Raw genomic sequence first — 14243 nt, 5'->3', positions numbered from 1 at the left:
GTATCGGAAAGCACCAAACTAATTTGTTCTCCAAATGTTCACAACAGTGGAATTCATATGAGTCCAAAGTATTTCACATGGTTTGCCTTTTTTTATCGCGGTAAATACACATAATATTTAGCATTTTTTACCATTTTAAAGTGCACAGTGCAGCGGCATTAAGTCAATTCACATTGTTGTGCAACCACCACCACCATCCACCTCCAGAACTTTTCCATCACATCAAACATGCCATCTCACTATGCTCTAGGTGTTCTGATCCACAACGGAGCTGGGGCAGAATTATCAACATGGACTTTGCTCAACTGCGGATAAAAAGGGAGAAAATGGGAGCAGACTGTGAACTCTGCGATGCGAACGTAGGAGGCACTGGGGACATGACAGGGCCCGGAGCCCTCGTGCTGCTGCTGCCCGTCCTGCTGGGCTGGGCTGGCTGCCACCCCATCCCCGGGAGGAAGGGCTTCCACAAGCTGCTGCTGATCTCCTTCGATGGGTTCCGCTGGGACTACGACCAGGACGTGGACACCCCCAACATGGACCGCCTGGCCCGGGAGGGCGTGAAGGCCAAGTACCTCACACCGCCCTTCGTGACAATGACTTCCCCGTCCCACTTTACCACCATCTCAGGTAAGCTCCGTCATGCAGCCAGGCCACTATGCTGGTGGAAGCCCAGCATCCATCATTCCCTGAAACAGAGCCAATTCTCAGTCAGCTCTGGGGAGACCGAGGCAGCCCATGCCACCTGGAGTCACACCCTGGAAGAAGCACTAGCTTAGAATATTCGGGGAAGCACAGGGATGTTTCTAGAACCCGTGAGCTTCAGACAGAATAGGGACCACGGCTTCAGCCTCCTAAGGGATCTCCCCAATGCCCAGGCCCACCCTATGCTCCACCCTGCCTTTCACATCGTGGCTGGTGATCTTTTTAAAAAGTAAACCGTTAAAAGAATTTTATAAACATAATAAAACATTAAGATTTAAGGTAATCAGTTAGATCAGGTAACTACCCTGCTTAATACTGGTCCATTGGAGGGACATGTACGATCTTTGAAGAGAATTCAAATTTTGTCTTTCGGTGACCCAGGAAGGTCCTCATGGCCTGGCCTCTGACCCACTCTCTCCTGACCTCTCTCATCTCTCTTCCCCTCACAAGCTTCCCTCCAGATCACAAAGGTCCCCTGCCTGGGCCTCCAACCAGCCCCACCTGCCTCAGGGCCTTCGCCCAAGCTGTGGTCCAACGGGGGAGACAGACATTATGCAAGTAAACACACCAATAGATGTCATTACAAGTCAGAGAGGCACCAAGAAGGAGGAGGAGAGCTTCTCCAGGAGAAGATAGCAAGGGCAAATTGACTTGAAATCGGAGAGGCAGGGAAGTGTTCTCTGAGGAAGGGGCAGTTGAGCTTCGAGTGAAAGAGACCTCAGGAGCCCAGAGGAAGGAAAAAGTGTTCCAGGCAGAGGGACCAGCACGTATGAGGTCTTTGTGACAGGAAGGAACGTGATTGTTCCAGAATCCCAGTTGGACTAAACAAATAAAGAGATTCCAATCTAAAAGAGAGGCAGAGAGACATATACGCACTACTATATATAAAATAGAAAACTAATAAGAACCTGCTATATAGCACAGGGAACTCTACTCAATACTCTGCAATGGTCTATATGGGAAAAGAATTAAAAAAAAAAAGAGTGGATATATGTATACGCATAACTGATTCACTTTGCTGTACACCTGAAACTAACACAACATTGCAAATCAACTACACTCCAATAAAAACTTAAAAATATATTAAAAATAAAAATACTTGGCCCTACCACATAAAAATTAAATAAAAATCTCTGAGGATGGAGGGGGGAAAGGAAAAAAAAATGAATAAATATAAGAGAGACAGAAAAGGAGGTAGTCAGCATGCAAAGGACTCCACTATAATAAGACTAACATTAGCTTCCGTTTTTCAAATGTGAGCCTGATGCTGGGCTCTGTGGCAGGTGCTTTGCCTCCATCATCATCAGTATGATACTGCAAAGCAAATGTCCCCCAGTCCACAAGTGAGAAAATGACGACTCAGCAAGGCTGAGTAACTGACCAGTCACTAGGTCAGGAAGTGGGAAAGGAGAAGCCAGGCTAGGAACCAGGGTGCTCCTGGCCACATGGAAGTGGTTCTGCCCAGTTCTGAGCTGGGAATCTGCAGACCCCTCTCTCAAGGCAGGGAGGGGTGCTGGTAGCGTGAATCTTGCCCCCACTCAGAGGACCACTCGCTGGGGTCCAAAGGCAGCGCTAGGAACCTCTGACATGATGGGCAAACTGCTAGTGCCTTTTTGCTGGGAGAGGGTTTCACTGCTTCCACCAGATTCTCATAGGGGCCCTTGAAACAGAAACTCAAAAAATAAGGCTGAGCAACCACTCAGAGGGAGATTTGCTGAGAGAGATTTTCCAACATGTAAACTCTTTGAGAGGCAAGTCATTTGGGAACTATTAGCACCAGGAAGCAGGAGCTAAAGAGCCCTTTTCTGGAGAAAGCGAATGCTGCTTCCCAGCGGCATTAACTTCATAACACTTAAAAGATCTCCCGTGGGCAGATTCTGGGTCCCTGAATGCTGAGAATACAATGGGCACAAAATATTATAAGGCACACTCACCTTTTATTTATTCCCAGAAGGCTTTTGATAAGAAGATACAAACAGTGACAGCAAATTTTTTAAATTACAAAATCACCCCAACGCCTCTCCTACATTCACTGCCAGCAGGGAATGGAAACGGGTACAGCTTCAGTGAAGGGTAATTTGGCAACATCCCATACAATTACAAATGCACAAACTTTCTTATTTGGCAATTCCACTTGCAGGACTCTATCCTACTGTCATGTATTTGTTTGTGGAAAATGATGTACATACAAAGTTATTCATTGCATTAGTGTCTGTAAGAGTAAAAGAAAATAGAAATACCTGACTATCCATCCAGAGGGGAGTGGCTAAATAAAATACTGGACGTGCATAGAATGGCATAGTCTGTCACCTTTAAAAGAAAAACTGAAGTTTTTTGTGTCCAGTAGGAAGTTACCTCCAAGAAGGATTAAGTGACAAAAGCAAGATGCAAAGAATATGTGTGGCATGTATATATGTGTGTGTATAATATATGTGTGTATATATATGCATACAATTGCTTACAGATGCACAGAGGATCTCTAAAGAAATAAACAAGAAATTGGTAACACTAGTTCCTCCAGGGAGGGGATGAGGTGGAAGGGAGACTTTGGATTGTACATCCTGTGTACATTTTTAATTCTTGGACCATGTGGATGTATTGCCTATAAATAACAAAATTTATATATACATAAAGTACTCTTTTTAATTCACCCCCATAGAAAAAAATATGTTCCTCCGTCCCTCTAATTTATAACAAACCTGCTATTTATTGAGCTGGTGAACAGTCACTGCTTTAAAATGGGTTTTGTAGCCTCAGTACTATTGATATCTGGGACCAAATGGTTCTTTGTGGTAGGGGCCATCCTGTGCACTGTGGGATGTTGGGCAGCATCCCTGGTCTCTCTCCTCTAGGTGCCAGGAGTGCCCCCTCCTCCCACTGGGACAACCAAAAATGTCCCCAGACATTGCCCAACGCTGTCTGGGAGACAAATTGGCCCCCAGGTGAAAACCCCTGTCTTGAGTGGTTGAACCACCACCTGGTTTACAAAAATACTCAGCAAGTACCACGATCATCATATCCTTCGATTCTCATAACAGTGATAAGAAGTCAGAACAGGTGAGATATCCAAGGCCCATGAATGTGCAAATCTGAGGCCCCAGAACAGACCTTCTGTTAAGGGGCAGAAGCAGGATTTGAACTCAACCCTGGACGGTTCCAAACACTGGTCCTCAATCCCTGCCTCTAGCATGCCTACAGCCCTCTGGTGTCCTTTCTTCTAATTAAATAGTCATTCCAAACACCTTTGAATGTTGCACATCCTCAGAGCTTCCAGGCAGCAGGCAGACATCCTGAATATGTTGTATTAATGACACAGAGGCCACCCTAGACCCAGCAAAAACACCAGCATTTATCTTCATGAGCTGGACTCAAGCCGACCTCTGTCTGACTCCAATGTGGAAAAGCATCATCCGTAATAGAAAAGATAATGGATAAAAATTGGTGCTGCCAGCACCAGAAGACCTCTTCTGATTTCAGGGGGTAGGCCCAACACAAAGTATGATAAAAGGGGCTCTCTGGGCCTAACGACTAATTAACTAGAGTTCTTACAAACACCTCGGGGCAAGTCAACTCGGGAGAGAGGTGAGGAGACGATGCTGCTGCTCTGCTTCTCAGCTCAGCTGCACAAGGATGCAGCTCCCACAAGGACTCAGGTCCGAGAAGCCACGTAACCACCCCTCCAAGCTTCCCAGACAGAGTCCAGGGGGCCAGGGACCAGGTGGTCCCAGGCAGGGAGCACGGCAGGGAGAGGCCATGCCCCAGGCATAAGACTTAGCTGACTTGGCTGGCTGGGTCAGAACTCTGGGCCCCCTGGATCCATATCTGAGCAACAGGGCCTCCCCGTGCCTGGGGGCTGTCAGGTGTGCGAATATCTGAGCACTCACCCCAGACTTAGGATCACATGAACCCTCATTAGCTTTCCTGATGCTGGTGAAGAAAGTCTTCCCGGAGAGTTTGTTAGAGCGCTTACACTGTATTCATCCTTTCAATCGATGAATACTGTTTGAGAATCTCCATTGCGCCAGGCAGTGTAGTCAGTAGCCAGCTACACATGTGTCTCCAGGGTCTGGCCATCTTTCTAGGGCTTGATGCACAGCTTGGGCTCCCGCCCCCTCTGCTCCCAGATTCCACAGATCTTTTAGACGGGTTGCTTCCTTCTTTCTGGAGCTCCACCAGAGTAAAGGACAAAGAACCCCTTTCTTGGGGATCCTTCCACTTCTTTGCTTCCTTTCTCAGGGAACCAGACAGGAGAGATTTGTTCTTATTCCTCTGTGTCCCCCCCACCCCATCCTCTACACCCCAACTCCTCCATGGCTCCCACAATGGGCTGAGCATGTGAAACCCCAAAGCCAGAAGGAATCTCTGCTTTCTGCACTTTCTCCCATGGCATCCTTTCCTTGGAGCATGAAAAACAGAAATCCTGACTCTGAATGAAAGAAAGACTAAGGGAGAGAGGATTTCAAACAATAAAGCTGGCTATTAACTCAAAATATCCCACCTCATCATCTCTCCACATGAGAAAATCTCTGCATCCTTACAAAGGGTGCGTTTTCCCTCCAAGTATTTGCCCCCCAGCACCACCTGCAAGACAGTAGAAGTGGGGCCTCTGTCTAGGATGGAGGCTCCCAAGACCTGGCCCTAGGGGTGCCGTTCTCCCTCCAGCCCCCCAGGGCTGGGCACTGGGCAGGTCTGCATGTTGATCAAACGGCTCCCCTCCCTCACTAGAAGGGCCATTACTTCCTCCAAGGCAGTTTTCCTCTTCCCACCTGGCTCCATCCCCCACCTTCATCGTCCCCTACCTCTATGTACACACACACACACACACACACACACACACACACACATACACACGTACCTGGCCACAGCACCTGGCAGTTCCTTAAGATGGAATGCCGTATTCTTTTTCTATGGTTGCATAACAAATAACCACAAACTTAGCGGCTTAGAACAACACCCATTTATTATCTCTCAGGTTCCATGGTCAGGAGTCCGAGCATGGCTGAATTTAGTCCTCTGCTCAGGGTCTCACAAGGTCGCAATCAAGGTGCCAGCTGGGGTGGTATCTCATCTGAGGCTTGCAGTCCTCTCTCAAGTTCACGAAATTGTTGGAAGACTTCATTTCCTTGCAGCTGTAGAACCCAGGCAGCTTGCTTCTTCAAAACCAACTGGAGAGTATCTCTCTCCTCCAGAACCTCAGCTAAGAGCACACCTGATGAGATCAGGCCCACATGGGATAATCTCCCTTTGGAATAACTCGAAGTGAACTGATTAGGGCCCTTAGTTACTATACAAAATCCTTTCAACTTTTCAATGTCTATTGGTTAGAAGCCAGCCACAGATCCCACCCATGTGCAAGGAGAGAGAATTATACAAGGCATGTATATCTGGGACAGGAATCTTGGGGCCATCTTATTTTTGCCTACCATGAACAGCTCTTAGAAAGAGCACAGATAACCAGGGGGTGAGCATCAGTCTTTGTGTAAAGGCAACAGGTAACAGAGGATGGTGCCCCAGCATGGAGCTCCAGAAAGTCCCAGAACTATGGTCTAACCCCAGAGGCCCAGGGGCTGATGCAAGAGGGGCACTGACTGATCATGGAGGCTGGGGCCCCCACATCACAGTCTCCACATCTATAGGAGACTCTCTCTGTTGCTTAGGCAAAGGTCATGATGATTATGATGATTTTGAAGAAGAAGGAGTAGGAGAGGGACTTTCCTGGTGGCACAGTGGTTAAGAATCTGCCTGCCAATGCAGGGGACACGGGTTCAATCCCTGGTCCAGGAAGATCCCACATGCCATGAAGCAACTAAGCCCGAGTGCCACAACTACTGAGCCTATGCTCTAGAGCTCATGAACCACAACTACTGAGCCCATATGCCTTGATCCTGTGCTCCACAACAAGAGAAGACACCACAATGAGAAGCCCGTGCACTGCAACAAAGAGTAGCCCCCACTTGCTGCAACTAGAGAAAGCCCATGCACAGCAACAAACACCCAACACAGCCAAAAAGAAATAAATTTATTTAAAAAAAAAAAAAAGGAGGAGGAAGAGGAAGATTATTAATTTGAAAGTACTTATACTAATTTCCTAGGGCTGCCATAAGAAATCACCACAAACTATATGGCTTAAAACAACAGAAATTTATTGTCATGGTTCTAGAGGCCAGAAGTTTGAGATCAAGGTGTCAATAGAGCAATACTCCTTCTGAAAGCTGTAGGGAATCCATTGTCTCTTCCAGCTGCTTGTGGTTTGCTGGTGATCTTTGGCATTCCTTGGCTTATAGATGGATCCCTCCAACCCTCCATCCAACCCATGGAGTGCTTCCTGTGTCTGTCTTCACGTGGCCCTCTTGTTATAAGGACACTAGTAACTCGGATTAGGGGCCCACCCTACTCTAGTATGACCTCACCTCTGCAATGACCCTATTTCCAAAAAAGGTCACATTCTGAGGTTCTGGGGTTTAGGACTCCAACATATCTTTTTTGAGGAGCATAAATCAAACCATAACACATAATTAATTGAGAGCTACAGGCATGGCCACATCCAGATTCTCAAGTTACGTCATCAGAACAATCGAGCTCTCTCTTTACTTCTCCCTCTCCTTCTCTCTCTCTCTCCTAAGAGCGAACACAAAATTCCTAAGATTGACTTTCCCTGGACCAATCTCCTTCTAGAACCAATCTCTGTGGCCAGGGAGATAGAATATGATGACTACAAGCTGGGACCATATACCAACCCCTACACAAACCATGTTACCCATGGGGGGCTAGTGAGTCCCCAGTGGAAAGTTAGGGACTGTTATCAGAGGGAGAAGCAACTGAAGAAAGACTGGAAGAAACCTCAGTGATCCACCACCCAGCCTGGACCCAACGGTGTGGGGATAGGGGGTTGCAGTCGGTGACCCAGGACTGAGGCCCAAGAATCCCAGCTCCATCCATGGGGCTGCCCAGAGGGCACGGGCTCCCAGTGGATTCAGCGACCACACCTCCCAGCACCATCCCTCTGTGTCCCTGAACTCTGTCATAATTTCCCTCAGACCTTGCTGAAATGAAAAGCCATTCTCTGGGGGTGAGCAGCTCATTCCACTAGTTTAAATCACACAATTCCCTCTCTCCAGAAGCCTGTACTTACTGCTCCATCACTGGTAATGACAATGAACATTTCTGCAATTTCAGTTTTTATTGCAAAGTGATTGAGGACCAGCAAGAATAAGTTATGCTGCTGAAACTAAGGAAATCCCGCCAAGCAAATAGTGGGTGGATAGGAAGTCTTATGGCAGCAGTGTGTATTTCCTCCCCCAAGGAACGGATTGAAAATAAGAAGCTATCACCACCATGTTTCAGGCAAAAGCCATGATAGTATAATCTGACAATTTCAGATCTAGTCAAATGGATATGACCCAGGGGTGAAGATGAGATGCTCCATAATGAGAGGATGGTTGAGAATAATGCAAGTGAGGTCCTCGCAGTTCCATGTTTCCTCTTTTCTTGAAAGTACACTCGATGGCATGCTCAGAGCTCATGGTGGCCAGAAATAAGGTCTCTCCCAGTTCCAGAACCCCTAGGGCAACCCCAAAACTGGAGCAACCACGTATAGCTGTGTAGACTGTGTACTGCACAATTTGTTTTCACAAATACTATCTGGGTGGTGACCCTTGAGGTATGCAGGGCACCACTTGCACAAATGAGCAGTCACATTCTATCCCAAAATCAACCTATAAGAAGTAAGGGACTTTCCTGGTGGCACAGTGGTTAAGAATCTGCCTGCCAATGCAGGGGACATGGGTTTGATCCCTGGTCCGGGAAGATCCCACATGCCGCAGAGCAACTAAGCCCGTGCACCACACTACTGAAGCTCGCTCACCTAGAGCCCGTGCTCCCAACAAGAGAAGCCACTGCAATGAGAAGCCCACACACAGCAACGAAGAGTAGCCCCCACTATCCGCAACTAGAGAGAGCCTGCGTGCGGCAATGAAGACTCAAGGCAGCCAATAAATAAATAAATAATTTTTTTTTAAAATATGAAAAAAAAAGAAGTAAAAACTCCTTATAGATGTTGTAATCTGTCATGAGTCCACCTCGCCTTCATGAGGCAGAGCAAAGAAAGTGTGGCCAAATGCACTCGGATGATCTTTAAGACTGGATCAGGGTTTCTCAATATCCTACTATTAACATTTGGGGCCAGCTCTTTCTCTGTCTTGGGGGAGGGGGCTGTCCTGTGCATTGTAGAGTGTTTAGCAGCATCCCTGGCCTCCACTCACAAGATTCCAGCAGCATCCCCCTCCTAGTTGTGCCAATCAAAAATGCCTCCAAAAAGGGAACTCTCCTGCACTGTTGGTGGGAATGTAAGTTGGTACAGCCACTATGCAAAACAATTTGGAGGTTCCTTAAAAAACTACAAATAGAACTACCATATGATCCAGTAATCCCACTCCTGGGCATATACCCAAAGAAAACCATAATCCCAAAAGAAACTTGTACCATAATGTTTATTGCAGTACTATTTACAATAGCCAGGACATGGAAGCAACCTAAATGCCCAGCAACAAATGAATGGATACAGAAGATGTGGCATATATATACAATGGAATATTACTCAGCTATAAAAAGGGATGAGATGGAGCTATATGTAATGAGGTGGATAGAACTACAATCTGTCATACAGAGTGAAGTATGTCAGAAAGAGAAAGACAAATATTGTATGCTAACTCACATATACGGAATCTAAAAATGGTACTGATGGAACTCAGTGACAAGAACAAGGATGCAGATACAGAGAATGGACTGGAGAACTCGAGGTATGGGAGGGGGCGGGGGGTGAAGGGGAAACTGAGACGAAGCGAGAGAGTAGCACAGACATATATATACTACCAACTGTAAAATAGTCAGTGGGAAGTTGTTGTATAACAAAGGGAGTCCAACTCGAGGATGGAAGATGCCTTAGAGGACTGGGGCGGGGAGGGTGGGGGGGACTCGAGGCGGGGGGAGTCAAGGAAGGGAGGGAATACGGGGATATGTGTATAAAAACAGATGATTGAACCTGGTGTACCCCCAAAAAAATAAAAAATAAAAAATAAAAATAAAAATAAATAAATAAAATAAATAATACTGGTGTTCCTAAAAAAAAAAAAATGCCTCCAGACATTGCCCAATGTTCCTTGGGAGGTAAAATCAATCCCTAATTGAGAACCCCTGGACTAGATGTGTAATATGCAAATCACAAGTAAATCAGAAAGTGTCACACAGGTGATACTCAAGCCAGTGAACAAGAAGTCTGAAAGAGAAAGGAGAGGTAGAGAAAGAGAAAGCAAATTAAATTCCTGCTCTCAGTAACAACATAACCCCAGCAGATGTTGTTGGAAACCCAGTTAGAAGATGCTATAAACCTTAATCAGCTCCCATCCTGCTCATCCAGAAACAACTCTCTGCTGAAAAAGTCCTGAAAGCCAACAAAGCCACAAACATGAACAAAGAGAGCAAAGAAAACCACAGACTGGGATAGAAAAGATGTCCTTCCAACACCAACCAATTCCATGAGGGGGAAAAAAGTGGAGTCGTGGAAAAAAACTGAAAATAAGGAAGGCTGGGAAACCAGGATATTTCCTAACTTTTCATCATGGAAATTTCTAACATGCAGAAACAGCAGAGAAAATTTCTCAATGAAGCCCCATGTACCCCAGCACTGAGCTGCAAAAACGTGTCCACATTTCACCAATCTTATTCCACTGTCCTCACCCAAAGCCATTTCTTTCCTCCTTCCCTTTCTTCCTTCCTTCTTTCCTTCTTTGAATCTTTTACAGCAAATTTCAGACATCAAGTCACTGCATGCATAACACATCAGCATGCAGTTCTAACATAAGGGTTTGGTCTGTTTTTACAAAACCTCCAAGTCATATGTAACAGGTTTGACATGAGGAAACTAGGATTCTTGCGGGTGGAGAAAAGATCTGATTGCCACATTGGAGTTTCTCCTACTAGTGCTTCTCAAATTTGAACGTGTATACGAATCACCTGGGGATCTGGTTAGAATGCAGATATTGGTTCAGTGGGTCTGGGGTGGGGCCTAAGAGTCTGCATTTCTAACAAGCTTCCAGGTGATGCCAGTACTGCAGGTCCAAGTGTCATACAGTGGAAGGGCCGGCCCGAAACACCAGAGCAGTGGAGCAAAAAATCATGACTGCTAGGGATTCTCAGGCCTTGAGTGAGAGGAGAAGTTAGAACCACTTGCAACTGAGGACTCAGATGTATTCATTTCCTATGGCTGCTGTAACGAAGTACCATAAACTGGGTGGCTTAAAGCAACAGAAAGTCTGGAGGCCAGAAGTCCAAAGTCAGGGTGTCAGTGGGCTGAGCTCCCTCCAGAGGTTCCAGGGGAAAAGCCTTCTTTGTCTCTTCCAATTCTGATGGCTGCCAGCATTCCTGGGCTTCTGGCCACAACACTCCAATCTCTGCTTCTGCGGTCACGTTGCCTCCTCCTTTTCTATCTGTGCCTTCTCTTCTGCCTCTTATAAGGACACTTGTCTTTGCATTTAGAACCCACACAGATAATCCAGGATAATCTCCTCATCTCAAAATCCTTAACTGAATTACAACTGCAAAGACCCGATTTCCAAATAAGGCAACACTCATAGGTTCTGAGAATAAGAATATGGACATATCCTTGGGGAGCGGTGGGGGGCAACATTCATCCCACTACACCGGTAAGAGGAGAAAATGAAGTGAGAAAAAAAAAATGCAGAAGAGAGGACAGATCCCGTTTCTGTGACAGTGGCCAGTAAGGCAGTCCAAGGGTAGAAATGTGTGTTAACAGGGTTCCCAGATGGAAGGCAAATGTAGCTGTCTGCTTCCGGCTTCTTGAAGAGAGAACATTTCTGTTTCTGACAGTACATTAAAGGATGAGGTGGGGAGTGAGAAAGCCATTCTCAGTTGGCCTAGTTCCTGAGGAATCGTGCCTCTGCCTTAGGGCCATTCTCAAGTCTTGTTCAAGGATAGAATGATTTATTGATGGCCATAATTAAAAAGCAATGCCAAAAAAGAAGCAGTCAGCACTTTTCATCTGCGCTTACACATGAGCAAGAGTGGTTTAGTAAAATGGACACTAGGGTCTTATTTCCCCATCCAGAAAGGGGCTGCCATCATGGGATGTCCTGTTGGGGTCAAGCCTCACATCTGCAGCAGGAGTTGATAAGGTTTTAAATTTCGACTGGTGCACTGAGCTACCTGTTCTCATCCCCAGCACTTTTAATGCAGGTCCAGGGGGCCATCAATGGATGGCCCTCTGGTGTGTAGACTTGGGGTGAGTGTGGTTTTGAGCCCCAGTGAGGGCTTTCTTCCACCAGTGTCTTGGCTGTAGGTCTGAATGAGCTTGTTTACTTGAGACTGGAGCACTGGGTTGATTTAAGGTGGTTGGTTGACTAGATTTAGCGGCTGTTCTTCCTCACTGATTTCATACTAGCTGATTAATAAGACCTTTCTTCTTTTGTTTGGGGAATGTAAACTTAATAAAGCACTGAACCCCACAAATTAGGAAGAAAATTAAGACATGTTTATAGCTTAATATGGTAGGTTGGTTCACAGGAATTACTGAATGAAACACAGTAGGTCCTTAAAATATTGTTAAACAACTGAATGCATGATAAAGTGTGTCTATGCCCAAATGGTCTATTGGCAAAGTTACTGTTCCACCTGAAAATTAGCAGGTAGGAATTGAGCAAATGTTGGGGGCGGGGGCTCTTATTGAGTATATTAACTTATGCAATTTATTGTATTTTATAGGTTTATTTAATGATTTAACTATTATGTATAGGTTTATTTTCATCCCACTACAGTATTTTTTTCCCAAATTGACTTTGGACTCAATCAAGGTCCGCTTCCTACTTGCTCAGTTCATACCTGGCCATCCTCAAATGGGGCAGAGGGTTGGAGGGAATTTGTTCAATTAAATCCAACAAACATTTGTTGAATGCCTACTAAGGGTAAAGGTCTATGCTTTGTGCCATGGAGACACCAAAATAAATGAGGCACAGCCCCTACTCTCAGCCATGTCAGAGAGCAACAATTGTAAGAAAAAGAAATCCATTCACACTAGCACAAGGAAAAGGACCACAAGGCAAGCCTCTAACAAGCAAATTCATGAGCATGGGAACCAAATTAGAGGGAATCGGGGAATAGAAACTGCAATTATAGAAACCAAACTTCCTCTTCTCGCTCTCAGAAGCCCAGTGGTCTTTCTTATCAGCCCATGGGCTTTCTTGTCTCTTCTTCCCTCACTCGTGACCACCTTTCTCTTTTCACTCCCGGTTCATCATGGGAGACAGCAAAGCCCACCACCAGCTGGTTAGTTCCTGTGTCTCTTGGTTCAAGTCTTGAGAAACAGAAAATTGGGTTTCCGGTCAACCAACTGAACATAGGGAGGAGACATGGTACAAATACAGTGCTAAACCTGCCTTTCAGCAGGGCCTAGAAGTAGTGGAATTCCAAGAGAAAATACCTGTGAGTACTGCAGGCACCCAGAACACACTCTATTTTTAACTCTCTCCCGCCCCCTAGAGTGTAAATACCATGAGACAGCTTATGATAGTATTTGGCTCAAAATATTTGAGAAAGGGAGGGAGAAAGGAAGGAGTTGGCTCAAACTCTGGACTTCCTGGTTTCCTAAATTCACTCTGCAAGTATTCGAGAAATAAATAAATATCAGTTCCTGACAATCAGGGGAAGGAGTTGATTCTAGCTGGTTTGTTCCCAGACTTGAAATGCTCGGCTGCCTGAATTACCCGCACCTTGCCATAACTGATACAGTGTGGGAGTATGCATTGTACCCTGATTAAAGCATAATTAGTAAGCAGCAGGAATCCCATTCACTAGGAGAGCTCATTCTACTTCCTGTTTCACTTGCATAATTACCCACGTCGCCAGACACTGAAATGACAGCAATGACAGACTCTGAGAATGATAGAGCAAGAAAGACCCTTGGAAACCGTTAACCCCGCTCGTTCTACAGATGGGAAAACTGAGGTCCACAGAGAAAGCAAGGACTTACAAGAGCCAAGACCAAGTGTCCTGCCTCTGAGCCCAGCCCCCCTTGTGCAGCATGGTGTGACCCAAGTGAAACCAGCTCCTTTGCAGCCTCTGGAACTCCAGGCACAGCCAACAGTGTCACCTTCACGTAGTTTTCCCAGCCAGGTCCCCCTCAATTGCCTCCAGAATAGAAAACGCAATTCAAGTAAAACCATGATGGCTGCTCCCTGCAGCTGCTTGTTTCTTAGCTTCCCCTCTCCTCTGTCTTGTGTTGCCCATGTTCCAGAACTGGCCCTTGACCAAGATAAAGAGACTTGAGCGGCAGGAAGGAGGAACCAACAGGGCAGTGGAAACCTCTGCAGGGTCATGAGTGGTCCCTGGCTGCTGGCTGGATTTAGAACGTGCCTGTAGGTGTCAGGGTGGAAGTAACCCAAACATCACGGAGACGGTTTCCTTTGTACAATTACTGGGACGAGCCATGCCACAGAATGGAAGGGTCATGCTCCCTGAGCTCATTTTAGGTT

The 14243-nt window shown here is 46.1% G+C and overlaps 1 pseudogene; it reads left to right on the top strand.

Moving 5' to 3' along the window:
* The first annotated feature begins 290 nt into the window (after window positions 1-290).
* Window positions 291-14243, top strand: part of LOC130861046 (ectonucleotide pyrophosphatase/phosphodiesterase family member 7-like) — a 35354-nt pseudogene continuing 21401 nt past the window's right edge.

Source organism: Hippopotamus amphibius, chromosome 9 (genome assembly GCF_030028045.1).
Source record: "Hippopotamus amphibius kiboko isolate mHipAmp2 chromosome 9, mHipAmp2.hap2, whole genome shotgun sequence".
Taxonomy (NCBI): Eukaryota; Metazoa; Chordata; class Mammalia; order Artiodactyla; family Hippopotamidae; genus Hippopotamus; species Hippopotamus amphibius.
This window is presented reverse-complemented; position numbering and strand designations above follow the sequence as displayed.